This window comes from Ursus americanus, chromosome 20 (genome assembly GCF_024610735.1).
Source record: "Ursus americanus isolate L20-20 chromosome 20, mUrsAme1.1.p, whole genome shotgun sequence".
In the NCBI taxonomy this organism is placed as follows: domain Eukaryota; kingdom Metazoa; phylum Chordata; class Mammalia; order Carnivora; family Ursidae; genus Ursus; species Ursus americanus.
The window spans coordinates 38,084,354-38,099,858 of NC_142146.1; the positions used below are offsets into that span (position 1 = coordinate 38,084,354).

Below are 15,505 nucleotides of genomic sequence, written 5' to 3' on the forward strand. Positions count from 1 at the left end.
ACCATAAAAAAGAGAACTACAGGCCAATATCTCTGATGAACACAGATGCAAAAAATCCTCAACAAAATTCTAGCAAACCAAATCCAACGATACATTAAAAAAATCATTCACCACAATCATGTGAGATTTATTCCTGGGATGCAAGGGTGGTCCAATATCCACAAATCATTCGATGTGATACATCACATCAATAAAAGAAAAGATAAAAACCACATGGTCATTCCAATAGATGTAGAAAAAGCATTTGACAACGTACAATACCCATTCATGATAAAAAACCTAAACAAAGTAGGTTTAGAGGAAACATACCTCAACATAATAAAGGCCTGTATGAAAACCCCACAGCAATCATCATACTCAATGGGGAAAAACTGAGAGTTTTTCTCCTAACGTCAGGAACAAGACAACGATGTCCACTCTCACAACTGTTATTCAACATAGTACTTGAAGTCCTAGCCACAGCAATCAGACAACAAAAAGAAAGAAAAGGCATTTAAATTGGTAAGGAAGAAGTAAAACTTTCACTATTTGCAGACGACATTATATGATATATGGAAAACCCTAAAGACTCCACCAAAAGACTACTAGAACTTGGTAAATGAATTCAGTGAAGTCTCAGAATACAAAATCAATGTACATAAATCTGTTGTATTTCTATACACTGATAAAGAGGCAAAGGAAAGAGAAATTAAGAAAACAATCCCATTTACAATTGCACCAAAAATAATAAAACACCTAGTAATAAACTTAACCATAGAAGTGAAAGACCTGTACTCTGGAAATTATAAAACACTGATGAAAGGAATTGAAGACAACACTAAGAAATGGAAAGACATGCCATGCTCACGGATTGGAAGAAAAATATTGTTAAATAACAAATAATAACAAATATTGTTAAAATGTCTACACTACCCAAAGCAATCTACACATTTAATGCAATCCGTATCAAAATACCAACAGCATCTTTCACAGAGCTAGAACAAATAATCCTAAAATTTGTATGGAACCACAAAGATCCTGAACAGCCAAAGCAATCTTGAAAAAGAAAAACAAAACTGGAGGTATAACAATTCCAGACTTCAAGTTATATTACAAAGTTGTAGAAATGAAAACAATATGGTACTGGCACAAATACAGACACACAGGTCAATAGAACAGAATAGAAAACCCAGAAATAAACCCACAATTATATGGTCAATTCATCTTTGACAAAGCAGGCAAAAGCATCCAACGGGGAAAAAGACAGTCTCTTCAACAAGTGGTACTGGGAAAACTGGATAGCTACATATAAAAGAATGAAACTAGACCACTTTCTTACATCATACACAAAAATTAAAGACCTAAATGTAGACCTGAAACCATAAATATCTTAGAAGAGAGCACAGGCAATAGTTTCTTTGACATTGGCCACAGAAACATTTTCCTAGACATGTCTTCTAAGACAAGGGAAATAAAAGCAAAAATAAACTACTGGTACTACATCAAAATAAAAAGCTTCTGCACAGCAAAGGAAACAATCAACAAAACTGAAAGGCAACCTATTGAATAAGAAACATATTTGCAAATGACACATCCAATAAAGGGTTAGTATCCAAAATTATATAAAGAACTACTACAACTCAACACCCAAAAACAAATAATCCAATTTAAAAATGGGTAGAAGAAATGAACAGACATTTCTCCAAAGAAGACATACAAATGGGAAACAGACACATGAAAAGATGCTCAACATCATTCACCACCAAGAAAATGTGAATCAAAACTACAATGAAAAAAAAAAAACTACAATGAGATATCACCTTACACCTGTCAGAATGACTAAAATAAAAACACAAGAAACAACAAATGTTGGCAAGGATGTGGAGAAAAAGGAATCCTAGTGCACTGTTGGGGGGAACACAAACTGTACAGCCACTGTGGAAAACTGTACGGACGTTCCTTGAAAAGTTAAAAATACAATGGCCTTATCATCCAGCAATTGCAATACTGGATATTTACCATAAGAATACAAAAACACCAATTCAAAGGGATACATGTACCCCTATGTTTACTGCAGCATTATTTCCAATAGTGAAATTATGGAAGGAGTCCAAGTGTCCACTGATTGATAAATATAAATAGTAAGATAAATATATATATATACACACACATATACACAGTGGAATATTACTCAGCCATAAAAAAAAGAATGAACTCTTCCCATTTGCAACAACATGGATGGAGCTAGAAAGTATAATGCTAAGCAAAATAAGTCAGAGAAAGACAAATACCACATGATTTCACTTATATGTGGAATTTAAGAAACAAAACTAATGAGCAAAGGGGGAAAAAAAGAGACACACACCAAGAAACAGACTCTTAACTACAGAAAACACTCTGATAGTTACCAGAAGGTAGGGGGGAGGGGTGTTATAAGTGATAGGGATTAAAGATTACACTTAACATGATGAACACTGAGTAGTGTATAGAATTGTTGAATCACATATTGTGCACCTGAAAGTAATATAACACTGTATGCTAACAACACTGGAATTAAAACAAAAAAGCTTAATTTTAAAAAGTACATATATGTACATACAAATAAATACTGAATGATTCTACTTACATAAGGTACTTAGAGTAGTCAAAATCACAGAGACAGAAAGTAGAGTGGTTGTTGCCAGGGGCTGGGGGGACAGGGGATGGGAATGAGGAATCACTAATAGGTACAGAGTTTCAGTTTTACAGGATGAAAAGAGTTATGAATATGGGTGGTGGTGGTTGGACAACATTATAAATGTACTTAATACCACTGAAGTATACATTTTAAAATGGTAACTTTTATGTGTATTTTAACATAATAAAAAATTTTTTTTTCTTGGGGCGCCTGGGTGGCACAGCGGTTAAGCGTCTGCCTTCAGCTCAGGGCGTGATCCCGGCGTTATGGGATCGAGCCCCACATCAGGCTCCTCCGCTGTGAGCCTGCTTCTTCCTCTCCCACTCCCCCTGCTTGTGTTCCCTCTCTCACTGGCTGTCTCTATCTCTGTCAAATAAATAAATAAAATCTTAAAAAAAAAATTTTTTTTCTTTAATAGAAAATAAAGTAGGGGATGAGCAAAAAAAAAAAAAAAAGTATATGAAAAAGTAAGCAAGAATATCCATGCAAATTCTGGAAACACAGGGGCGCCTGGGTGGCACAGCGGTTAAGCGTCTGCCTTCGGCTCAGGGCGTGATCCCAGCGTTCTGGGATCGAGCCCCACATCAGGCTCCTCCACTATGAGCCTGCTTCTTCCTCTCCCACTCCCCCTGCTTGTGTTCCCTCTCTCGCTGGCTGTCTCTATCTCTGTCGAATAAATAAATAAAAAATCTTTGAAAAAAAATTCTGGAAACGCAAAATACGGAATAGCCCCACTCAATTATTAAAACAAGTTATAAAGTTACAATAATTAGGGGAGTCTGGGTGGCTTTAAAAAAGTTACAGTAATTAAAATACTATACACTATAAATGAAAAGGCATATTATTTGATGGAGAAAAACAAGTCTTAAGGATAGACTCAAATCCTTATGGATTTCTTTATTTCTCTCTCTTTTTTAAGATTTTATTTATTTATCTGAGAGAGAGAGAGAGCTCATGAGCAGGGCAGAGGGAGAGGGAGAAGCAGACTCCCAGCTGAGCAGGGAGCCTGATGTGGGGATTGATACCAGGACCCTGAGATCATGACCTGAGCAGAAGGCAGCTGCTTAACTAACTAAGCCACCCAGATGCCCCTATTTCTCTCTTTTTTTTAAAGATTTACTTATTTTTTAGAGAGAGAGAGAGTGTGTGTGAGCAAATGTGAGTGACCCCGAGGGGGAGCAGAAAGAGCAGAAGGGGAGGGAAAGGGTGGGGGAAATAATCTCAAGCAGACTCAGTGCTGAGTGTGGAGCCTAATGCAGAGCTTGCTGTCACAACCCTTAGATCCTGACCTGAGCTGATACCAGGAGCCCCACGCTTAACCAACTAAGCCACCCAGTTGCCCCTTTATTTCTTTATTGAAATTGAGTGTGTAGCAAAACTGACACTTCAAATCAGTGGGGTATAAGTGGTTTAGGTAGATTATTGAATAAACAGTGTTAAGATAAGAGATAATTGAGTAACCATCTGAAAAAAAATTAATTGGAACCGTAATTTTCACCTTATTAAAAATAAATTCCAGGGGCGCTTGCATGTTATAATCTCCATGTGTGCAAAGCTTTTCTAACTATGAACCCAAACCCAGAAGTCATCAAAGAAAAAAACTGATATGATTGCAAAATATGTATATAGATCATTTTTTTTTTTTTTTTTGCCACTTAAAGAAAACCCCACAATGCAAGTCATAGGAAAAGTCAACTGGCAAAAAGTATTTGCAACTCACATTACAGAAAAAGAGTTAATTTCTATATTATGAAAGCTCCTATAAATAAACAGAACAAGAGCCTAAGGGGAAAAAAAGGTCAAAGAGTATATAACAGAAAACACAAATGGCTTTTAAACATAAAAAAAAGTTCAACATCTCTCATAAGAGAAATACAAAATAAAGCTGTAATATACAGGATCAAAAATACTGAAAGTGGTATACTATATTGAGAAGGATGGAAAAAAACAGACTTTTTCATACTTTGCTGGTGGGAGAATAAATAGGTACAATTTTTCTGGTGGGTGATTTCAGCATATCAATGACAATCATAAATGCATATATCATGAGTTTTTTTTCTATGGAATCACATGAAACTATACACACACACACACACACACACAGATGCAAGGATACTCACTATGGTGTCATTTTTACAGCAGAAGATAAGACAGACCCCAACCGTTTACCAATAGTAGATGGACGGGTTAAAGAAACCATGGCCTAAAAAAAGGATTGAGGGAGCACACTGGGTAGTGATATGGAGTGGACCTCCAGTGTAAAGTATTCACAGTGAAAAGGACCAAGTTATAGAGAAGTATGTGTGGCATACTAGCATTTGCACAAAAAAGACAATCTCTGAGGCAATGGGACCAGCTGGCTATATGGCAAAGAGTGGAAAGAACACATTTCTTTTCTTTGATTACAATATTAATTAAATAGTAGGATGACAACTTATACCCTTTATACATTTTGTATTTTATATCATGAATACAAACGACCTATATAATAAACTAATTTTTAAAAATTCTGTATTTTCCTTCATACAGAAACAATGCTTCTGTTTTCATAATATAAACAGAAATAATCATCTGCACTACAGAGAAACAATATAATAAACTAATTTTTAAAAATTCTGTATTTTCCTTCATAAACAATGCTTCTGTTTTCATAATATAAACAGAAATAATCATCTGCACTATTATGATTTTCATAATATTTTTAAACAGAATCCTCCCTTAGGGAGCTTGAAAGACATAATTATTATACTGTAATCAAATCCTGTATCAAGAAATCTTTTTTTTTTTTTTTTTTTACAATAGGACAGAGAACAAGACCAAATTCACTAAATCTGACACTCAGTGCAAGTTAGCTAGCATACATGTGGGATTACCAGATAAAATTAGAGAAGTTTTTAAAAAGCCAGAAGATGGCGATATGACCTCATTAAAATCTCATCTGGTACCAGTATCTTAATCTCTTATCCTGTTATTGACAAACCTGATTTTCCTCTTCTTTTAGGTCTCCTTGCCTTCCTTCATTCCCTTCTATATTTACCTATGCTACTACTCTTCACCCATGACATGAAACTGAAATAAACAGTGGAAAAGAGAAGACTGATGGAATTCCTGAATTTACAACACTATTTTTAAGTGCATATAACATATAAGGTTTTTATGGTTAATTATGAACACACAGGATTATATCCATTTTCTCCTGAAATTACACTAAAATGACACTAAAGGACTAAAAAAGGATAAACCCATCAAAAAAACTTTATGTACATCTACATAATGAAAGGAGACCACAGCTGATGAGAGACATAAATAAAGCTTTTTGAAGCTAGAGAGAGGGCCCCTGAATAGTAATTGGCTTGGTAAAACAGACAAGCCAAACCTGTGCATGTGAGGGTCAGTGGAGGTATGAAACCAATAAGAAGCACAGCAGAAATGCTCAAGAACTGGAGACACTGGAAGGTAGGATTCTGGCTTGGGGCTGAAAATAAGTATATTGCTCAAAAGTTTAAATAAGGAGTAATTTTCACTCAGAAGCCTTACCATGTAACCACGAAACTGCCTCTTCTGTCCTCTAGGAAGAGACAAGTAGTTTATATTCGTAAGATACTAAATCAGACAGGATGTAAAAATCAGGTACACACAGGACTGTATGTCATATCGTACCACAAAGAGACTAAATGAAGATTTACATACTGAACAGTGGACCCAGCCCTATCCCAAATCAGCTTCAGAACACAGGCCAATCAAGCAGATTCCTCCATGGGGAACTCCACGGGGAATCTGACCCGAGAGAAAAGACCTGCGATCATTCAATCATGCTGTTAAGATTTGCCGTTAACAACTCCCCCTAGAGCTTTTACTCAGCTTTTTTTTTTTTTATTGCCTCACTCTTTAATCTGAACAGATGGCCAAAGTTTACTGAACAATTGAATGTGAAATGAAGAGACCAAATTAATAAACAAAGGGTAAAAGAAGAAAGGGGAAAAAAAGGAAAAGAAGAAAGGATGGAAAGGGAGAGAGAAAGAAAGCAAAAGAAAGGCAGGTAGAGGGACGCCTGGGTGGCTCAGTCAGTTAAGAGTCAGCCTTTGGCTCAGGTCATAATCTCAGGGTCATGGGATGCAGCCCCACGTCAGCTCTTTGCTCATTAGGAAGTCTGCTTCTCCCTCTTCCTCTGTGCACTTGTGCTCACTTGCTCACTCTCAGTCTCCAATAAATAAGTTAAATCCTTTTTCAAATTTTTTAAAAGTTTTTTTAAGGGTGCCTGGGTGGTTCAGTCGTTAAGCATCTGCCTTCGGCTCAGGGCGTGATCCTGGAGTTCTGGGATCGAGCCCCACGTCAGGCTCTTCTGCTGGGAGTCTGCTTCTTTCTCTCCCACTCCTCCTGCTTGTGTTCCCTCTCTCACTGGCTGTCTCTCTGTCAAATGAATAAATAAAATCTTAAAAAAAATAATTTCTATAAAAAAAAGTTTTTTTAAAAAATATTTTATTTATTTATTTGGCAGAGAGAGAGCACAAGCAGCGGGAACGGCAGGCAGAGGGAGAGGGAAAGGGAGAAGCAGGCTCCCTGCTGAGCAAGGAGCCCAACAGATCCTGGGATCATGACCTGAGCCTAAGGCAGATGCTCAACCAACTGAGCCACCCAGGTGTCCCCTGTTTTTTTTTTTAAAGGTAGGTAGGAAACCTTCCACAAAGTAGAACAAAAAGTTAAAAAAAATTAGAGCACCAATCCAGAATGCCCAACTACAAAAGAATTATAGAAAATGAAAAGAGGAAAAAAGGAAAGAAATTATACAAAAATATGACATTTCTGTTTCTAGCAACACAGTGAAATAAATGATCTGTACACTTCACCTTAACAAAATATCTAGAAATGGAGAAATTAAATATTCGCTCAAACATTAAGCTCACAAAGAAACCAAAGCTTTCAGCTGCCGTGGAAGAATCTGTCAACATAAATAACCAAAACTCAGCTTTTAATGGCTCTACAGCGACAAGAGACAAGGCCTTGGGAATGACATGAAGTTAAGAGTTAAAGCTCTCCACCCCCTTTCACACATTCTCAGTGAAAGGATGGTACAGAAAGAGGGAAAAATCAAACCACCACTTAAGAAAAGACAAGAAAATGTCTCCCTCTAGCTCTAGACTCAGAACCAGGAGGATAAAAAGATCTAAAAATCCTCAGATTCAGATATCACAATGACCTCCAATTAAAAACAAAACAAAACAAAAACAATTCACCTAGACACAGGAAAGCATTAAGAAGAAAGAGATCTTAAGAGCAGGCAGAGAATGATACCAAAAGTATAAGCAAAAAAAAGAAAAAACAAATAGGGATTAAGGAAAAAATTTTAATTTCATGCATCAAAAAACACTATCTACAAAGTAAAATGGCCACCTTCAGAATGGGAGAAAATATGTGTAAATCATATCTGATAAGAGATCAATATCCAAAATATACAGAGAACCCCTAAAACTCAACAACTAAAAAACAAACAACCTGATTCAAAAATTGACAAAGGACTTGAAAAGACCTCCAAAGAAGATATACAAACTGTCAACATGCACATGAAAAGACACTCAACATCACTAATCATTAAAAAAAATGCAAAATAAAACCACAGTGAAGTATCACGTCACACTCATTAGGGTGACCACTATTAAAAAAACAAAACAAAACAAAACAAAAAGTGTTGTGAGGTTTTAGAAAAACTGGAACTCCTCTGCACTACTGGTGGGAATACAAAATGGTCTCTGGAAAACCGTACAGAAGTTCCTCAAAAAATAGAAATAGGATTATATGATCCAGCAATCCCACGTTTAGGTATACACTCAAAAGAATTGAAAGCAGGGTCTCAAAAAGATACTTGCACACCCATGTTCACAGCAGCATTCATAGTAGCTAAAATGTGGAAGTAACCAAAGCGTTCATCAACAGATAAATGGGCATGCAAAATGTGGCATATCGCTACGATGGAATATTACTTAGCTTTTAAAAAGAAGGAAATTCTGTCACATGCTACAACATGGATGAACCTTTAAGACACCACAGCAAGTGAAATAAGCCAGTTACAAAAAGACATATACTGTATAATTCTACTTACAGGACTTACATGACAACTTAAAGTAGTCAAAATCATAGAAAGTAGAATGGAGGTTGTCAGGGGCTAAGGAGAGGGGAGAAGAGGGAGATACTGTTTAATGAGAACAGAGTTTCAGTTTTTCAAGATGAACAGAGTTCTGGAGACGGTGGTGACAGTAGCAAAACAGTATGAATGTACATAACCCTGAACTGTACACTTAAAATGGCTAAGATAGTAAACTTTGTTATGTGTACTTTACCACAATAAAAAAAAATGGAGAAAAATCAGAGAAAAACAGATAACCTACAAAGGAATGACAACTAGACTCCAGAAGACTTCCCAACAACATTAAAAGCAAAAATACTGTGAAGTAGATCTTTAAGGTGCCAAGTAAGGGAAGATAATAGCAAGCTAGAATTTTAAACTATTTTTCAAAAATAAGGGTGAAATAAACACATTAGGGTGCCTGGGTGGCGCAGTCGTTAAGCGTCTGCCTTCGGCTCAGGGCATGATCCCGGCGTTCTGGGATCGAGCCCCACATCGGGCTCTTCCGCTGGGAACCTGCTTCTTCCTCTCCCACTCCCCCTGCTTGTGTTCCCTCTCTCACTGGCTGTCTCTATCTCTGTCAAATAAATAAATAAAATCTTAAAAAAAAAAAAGAAATAAACACATCTTCCATGGATTTACCTTTGTAGACATTCAATAAAGAGATCCAAAAAACATACTTCAGGAAAATGGAAACTAAACTGAAAATGCAAAAGAAACTCAAGAAAGAGGAACAAAAGAATAAAAAAGAAATATATAAATGAACATCATCTGTACATCAGATATACTAATTTTAAAAGATGAAAAATGGGGGGGGGGAACAGAAGGAAGTACAACCTGGACAAAAATAATACAAGAAGGGAAAAGCTTGATCACAATTAAAGAATTCTACAGGCCTGGTGTTGTTTAGGAAATACTGTGTTAAATTAAATATACTCACTAAAAATATAAAGACAACCACTGAAAGTATAAAAGAATAATCAAAAGCATGCAGGAAAGAACAGAAGCAGCACAGAAAAAGGGGCATCTGGGAGGCTCAGTCAGTTGGGTGTCTGACTCTTCATTTCAGCTAAGGTCATGGTCTGGAGGTCGTGGGGTCGAGCCCTGCATGGGTCTCAGCTCTCAGCAGGGAGTCTGCTCGAGATTCTCCCTCTCCCTCTGCTCCTCCCCACCTCTAAAAATAAATAAATAAATTTTAAAAACAAGCAGCACAGAAAAAGCAGTATACATAGGTAGTAAAAAGAAATGCAAATGCATAAACAAACTCATTAGTTAAAAGACTGACACATCAGGTTTAATTTTAACTAAACAACAAAAAGCAAAACAAAATCCAACTGCTCTTTGCAAGAGACATATCAAAAGCATACTTTCAGAGAAAGTAACTGAATGAAAACAGAAAGACAATGTGACTCTATAACTAGACAAATGGTCTTTATCGTAAGAGCATTACAGAGGATAGAGAGGATATAATGATTAAAGGTTCTTTTAGCAGGAAGACAAATATTCTAAATTTGAAAGTATTTTATAACATAGTTTACAAATGTTAAGGCAAAAAATGACAAATGCACAAGAGAGACAGAAATCAACAATTATACAAGAAGATTTTAACACATATCTCCAGCAATGATGACAAAAAAGGAAAGTCAGTAAGGATATATAAAATTTCATCAACACAATTATTAAGTTTGATCTAAGAGACATATTTGGAAACCTGTCCCCCAAATGAAAGAATACACATTGTCTTCCAAAGAATTCTCTTCTAAACAATGCCTCATTTGCTGAGGTCAGCATAACCTCTACACCAAAACCAGGCAAGAATAGAACCAATGTTAAATTACAGCTGAATTTAACTTATGTATAGCAACAACAACACAACAATACAGAAAAACAAAAGTCATTAAGTACTAGGAGGATTATAATGGTAAAGACAACCCAACAGCAAAAATGAAATACTTAAGAATAAATTACAAGAAATGTATAAAACTTACATGAGTTTTAGGTATGAACTGAAAACATCTGTCTACACAAAGCCTGTACATGAATAGTCATAGCAGCATTATTATAATAGCCAAAAAGTGTAAACAAACCCAAATGTCCACCAACTGATGAATTTATAAACACAATGTGGTATATTCTCACAATGGAGTACTATTTGGCAATAAAAAGGGGGTGGAGCACTGATAACATGTTACAGCATGTAAAACCCTAGAAGATATTATGCTAGGTGCAAGACGCCAGTCACAAAAGGCCACGTGTTGCATGATTCCATCTATATGAAATATTCAGAGTATTTTATATCCATAGAAACAAAGTAGATTTGTTGCCAGGGACAGGAGAGAAAAGGGGATGGAGAGTGACTGTTAATGGGTACATCATTTCTTCTTGGGGTGATGAAAATGTTTTGGAATTAGGTAGTGGTGATTGTTGCACTATCTGTGAATACATGAAAGATGACTGAACTGTATACTTTAAAAGGTGAATTTTATGATATGTAAATTATATCTCAACAAAGCTCTTTAAAAAAAAAACCTACTTGAGGAAATTTTTAAAAACTCCTAAAAGACAGTAAAGACATAAACAATGGAAAGATATATCCTGTTCTTCGGTAAGACAACTGAACATTATAAAGATTTAAATTCTCCCTAACTTTATACATTCAATGTAATCCCAATAAAAATACTAACAAGCCATTTTATGAAGTTCGCCAAGTTGATACTAAAGATGATATGGAGGGGTGCCTCGCTGACTCAATCCGTAGAGTGTGCACCTTTTGACTTCAGGGTCTTGAGTTCAAGCCCCACACTGGGTGTGGAGCCTGCTTAAAAAAAACTACACTAAACAAAATAAAGTTGATAATGGAAAACAAACATGCAAGAATAACTAAGAAAGTACTGAAAAAATATGAAGAGAGAACAGCCTTACCAGACATTAAGAATACTATATAGCTTCTGTAATTAAAACACTGTGGGGGCGCCTCGATGGCTCGGTCGTTAAGCGTCTGCCTTCGGCTTAGGTCATGATCCCTGGGTCCTGGGATCAAGCCCTGTGTTGGGCTCCCTGCTCGGTGGGTTCCCTGCTCGGTGGGAAGCCTGCTTCTCCCTCTCCCACTCCCCCTGCTTGTGTTCCCTCTCTCGCTGTCTGTTGAATAAATAAATAAAATCTTTAATAAAAAACAAACCAAAAAAACCCACTGTGGTACAGATGCATGAATAGACTAATAGGATCAGTGACATAGTATATAGAAAGTCCAGAAATAGACCCAAATATGTATGAAAATTTTGTATATGACAAAGGTGACATCTCCCTGAGTAAAGGTGGACTTTTTTTCAGATGACTTTTTAAATTGTGGTAAAATACACATGACATAAAATTTACTTATCTTTTTTTTTTTTCTTATGTAGGCTCCATGCCCAACCTGGGGCTTGAACTCATGGCCCTGAGATCAACAGCTGCATGCTTGGGGTGCCTGGGTAGCTCAATCAGTTAAGCATCTGACTCCTGATCTTGGCTCAGGTCTTGATCTTGGGGTTGTGAGTTCAAGTTCCATGTTGGGACCCCACTTAGTGTGGAGCCTACTTAAAAAGTTGCACGCTCCACCCATTGAGCTAGTAAGGCACCCCTAAAATTTAGTATCTTAACCATTTTTTAGTGTAGAGTTCAGCAGCATCAAGTACATTCACATTTCACGCAAACCAATCTCCAGAACTCTTTTCATCTTGAAAAACAAACTCCATAACCATTAAACAATTACTCCACATACTCCCATCCTCCCAGCTCCTGACAACCACCATTCTACTGTCTCTATGATTCTGACTACTTTAAGTAGAACATAAGTAGAATCATACAGTATTTATCTGCCTGTAACTGGCTTATTTCACTTAGCATAATGTCCTCAGGGTTCGTCCATGTTACAGTGTGTGTCAGAACTTTCTTCCTTTTTTAAGTCTGAGTAATATTTCATTGCATGTATATGCCACATTTTGCTTATCCATTCATCTGTTGATGGTCACGTAGGTTGCTTCCACCTTTTGTAAACATGGGTACACAAACACCTCAAGACTCTACTTTTTCTAAGATTTTACTTATCTGAGAGAGAGAGTGTGTGTGTGTGTGTGCATGTGTGTGAGCGGGGGGGGGGGGGGGATAGAGAATCTCAAGCAGACTCTGCCCTGAGTGCAGAGCCCGAAGCAGGGCTTGATCTCATGACCCTAAGATCATGACCTGAGCCAAAACCAAGAGTCAGACGCTTAACCGACTGAGCCACCCAGGCACCCCAAAACTCCACTTTCTTTTGAATATATACCCAGAAGTGGAATTGCTGAAACATAGGGTAATTTCATTTTTAATTTTCTGAGGAACTTCCAAACTGTTTTCCATGGTAGGTGTTCCATTTTATGTTCCCACCAACACAGTGTACAAGGGTCCAATTTCCCCACATCCTCACCACACTTTTTATTTTCTTTTTTTTTTTTTGATAGGTGCCATCCTAAAAAAAAATGTGAGGTGATATCTCCTTGTGGTTTTGATTTGCATTTTCCTAATAATTAGTGATATTGAGCATGCTTTCATTTGCTGGTTGGCTACTTGTATATCTTCTTTGGAGAAATGTCTATTCAAGTCCTTTATTCATTTTTCAATCAGGTTGTTTGTTTTTTGGTAGAATTTCTTTATATATTCTAGAATTAACTCCTTAAGAGACATATGATTTACAAATATTTTCTTCCATTCCACAGGTTGTCCTTTCAATCTGTTGATGGTATCTTTTGATGCAGAGAAGTTTTAAATTCTGATGTAGTCCAATTTACCTATTTTTACTTTTGGTACTTGTGCTTTTGGTATCAGGTTCAAGAATCTTTTTTTTTTTTTAAGATTTATTTATTTATTTGAGAGAGAGAGGAGGAGGGGCAGACGGAGAAGGAGAAAGAATCTCAAGCAGACTTCACACTGAGCGCAGACCCCATGTGGGGCTCAATTTCACAATCCTGAGAGCCTGACCTGAAGCATAACCAAAAATCAGATGCTTAAACTGCACCACCTCGGTGCCCCAGGACCAAGAAATCTTTGTCAAATCCAATGTCATGAAGTTTATTCCCTACCTTTTCTTCTACAAGTTTTGTAGTTTTTAACTCTTAAATCTAGGTCTTTGATTCATTTTGAGTTAATTTTTGTGTATGGTATAAAGTAAGGTCCAAGTTCATTCTTTTTCATGTGGATATCCAGTTTCCCCAACATCATTTGTTGAAAAGGCTGTCATTTCCCCATTAAGGGTCTTGACGCCCTTGTTGAAAATCATTTGCCCATATATCCAAGGGTTTACTCTGGACTTTATATACCACTGATTAACTGTTTGATTACTGAAGCTTTGCAATAAGTACTGAAATTGAGAAGGGTGAGTCCTCTAGCTTTGTTCTCTTTCAAGGCTGTTTCGGCTATTTAGAGTCCCTCGAGATTCTCTATGAATTTGAGGATGGATTTTTCTATTTCCATAAAAAAAATCATCAGGATTTTGATAAGGATTGCACTGAATGTGTACATCATTTTGTGTATTTTAACAATATTAAGTTTTCCAAATCATGACCAGGTTGTCCATTTGTGTCTTTAATTTCTTTCAGCAATGTTTTGTAGCTTTCAGTGTACCACTGTACTAAGTATTTCATTCTTTTTCATGCTATCCTAAATGAAATTTTCTTAATTTCCTTTTAGAATTATTCACTGTGTTAATGTACAGAAATCCAACTGATTTTTGTGTGTTGATTTTTTATCCTGCAACTCTGCTGAATTTATCAGTTGTAACAGCTTTTTGTATGCAAAATCTTTAGGATTTTCTACATATTAAGATCTTATTGTCTATAAATAGAGATCATTTTGCTTCTTTTTTCCAATTTAGATGGCTTTTATTTCTTTCTCTTGCCTAATTGCTCTAGCTAGGAATTCCAGTACTGTGTTAAATAGAAATGGTAGGGCGCCTGGGTGGCTCAGTCGTTAAGCGTCTGCTTTTGGCTCAGGTCATGATCGCAGGGTCCTGGGATCGAGCCCCACATCAGGCTCCCTACTTGGCGGGAGGCCTGCTTCTTCCTCTCCCACTTCCCCTGCTTGTGTTCCCTCTCTCGCTGTATCTCTCTCTGTCAAATACATAAAATCTTAAAAAAAAATAAAAAATAAAAAAAATAAATAGAAGTGGTAAATGCAGACATCCCTGTCTTATACCTGAACTTAAAAGAAAAACTTTTATTATTTTTAAGATTTATTTATTTGAGAGAGAGAGAGAGAGCACACACGGGAGTGCACAGGGGGAGGGTCAGAGGGAAAGAATCCCAGGCAGACTCTCCACCTAGCACAGAGCCCATGTGGGGCTCAATTCCATGATCCTGAGACCATGACCCAAGCCGAAATCAAGAGTCTGATGCCCAACTGACTGAGCCACCAGGTGCCTCTAGAAGAAAAGCTTTTAGTCTTTCACCACTGAGCACGACGTTAGCTGTGGGTTTCCATATATGGCCTTTATTAAGTTGAGGTAGCTTTGTTCTGTTCTTAGTTTGTCGAGTGTTTTTGTCATGAAAGAGTGTTGAATTCCCTCAAATGCTTTTCTGTACCAGTTAAAAAGATGAACTTTTTAATAAAAAGTGCTAGGCAGCCATTTTGAAAAAGATAAAATTCGAGCCATATCTCACTCCATACACAAGAATAAAATCCAAAGGATTAGAGATCTGGATGTAAAAAAAATGAAG

At 36.7% G+C, this 15,505-nt stretch overlaps 1 protein-coding gene across 6 annotated transcripts in view; it reads right to left on the minus strand.

Annotated features, from left to right (window-relative positions):
• The window catches only part of TFDP2 (transcription factor Dp-2), a 188,677-nt gene that overhangs the window by 162,883 nt on the left and 10,289 nt on the right, over nucleotides 1-15,505 (minus strand). The gene's annotated exons all lie outside the window — the stretch shown is intronic.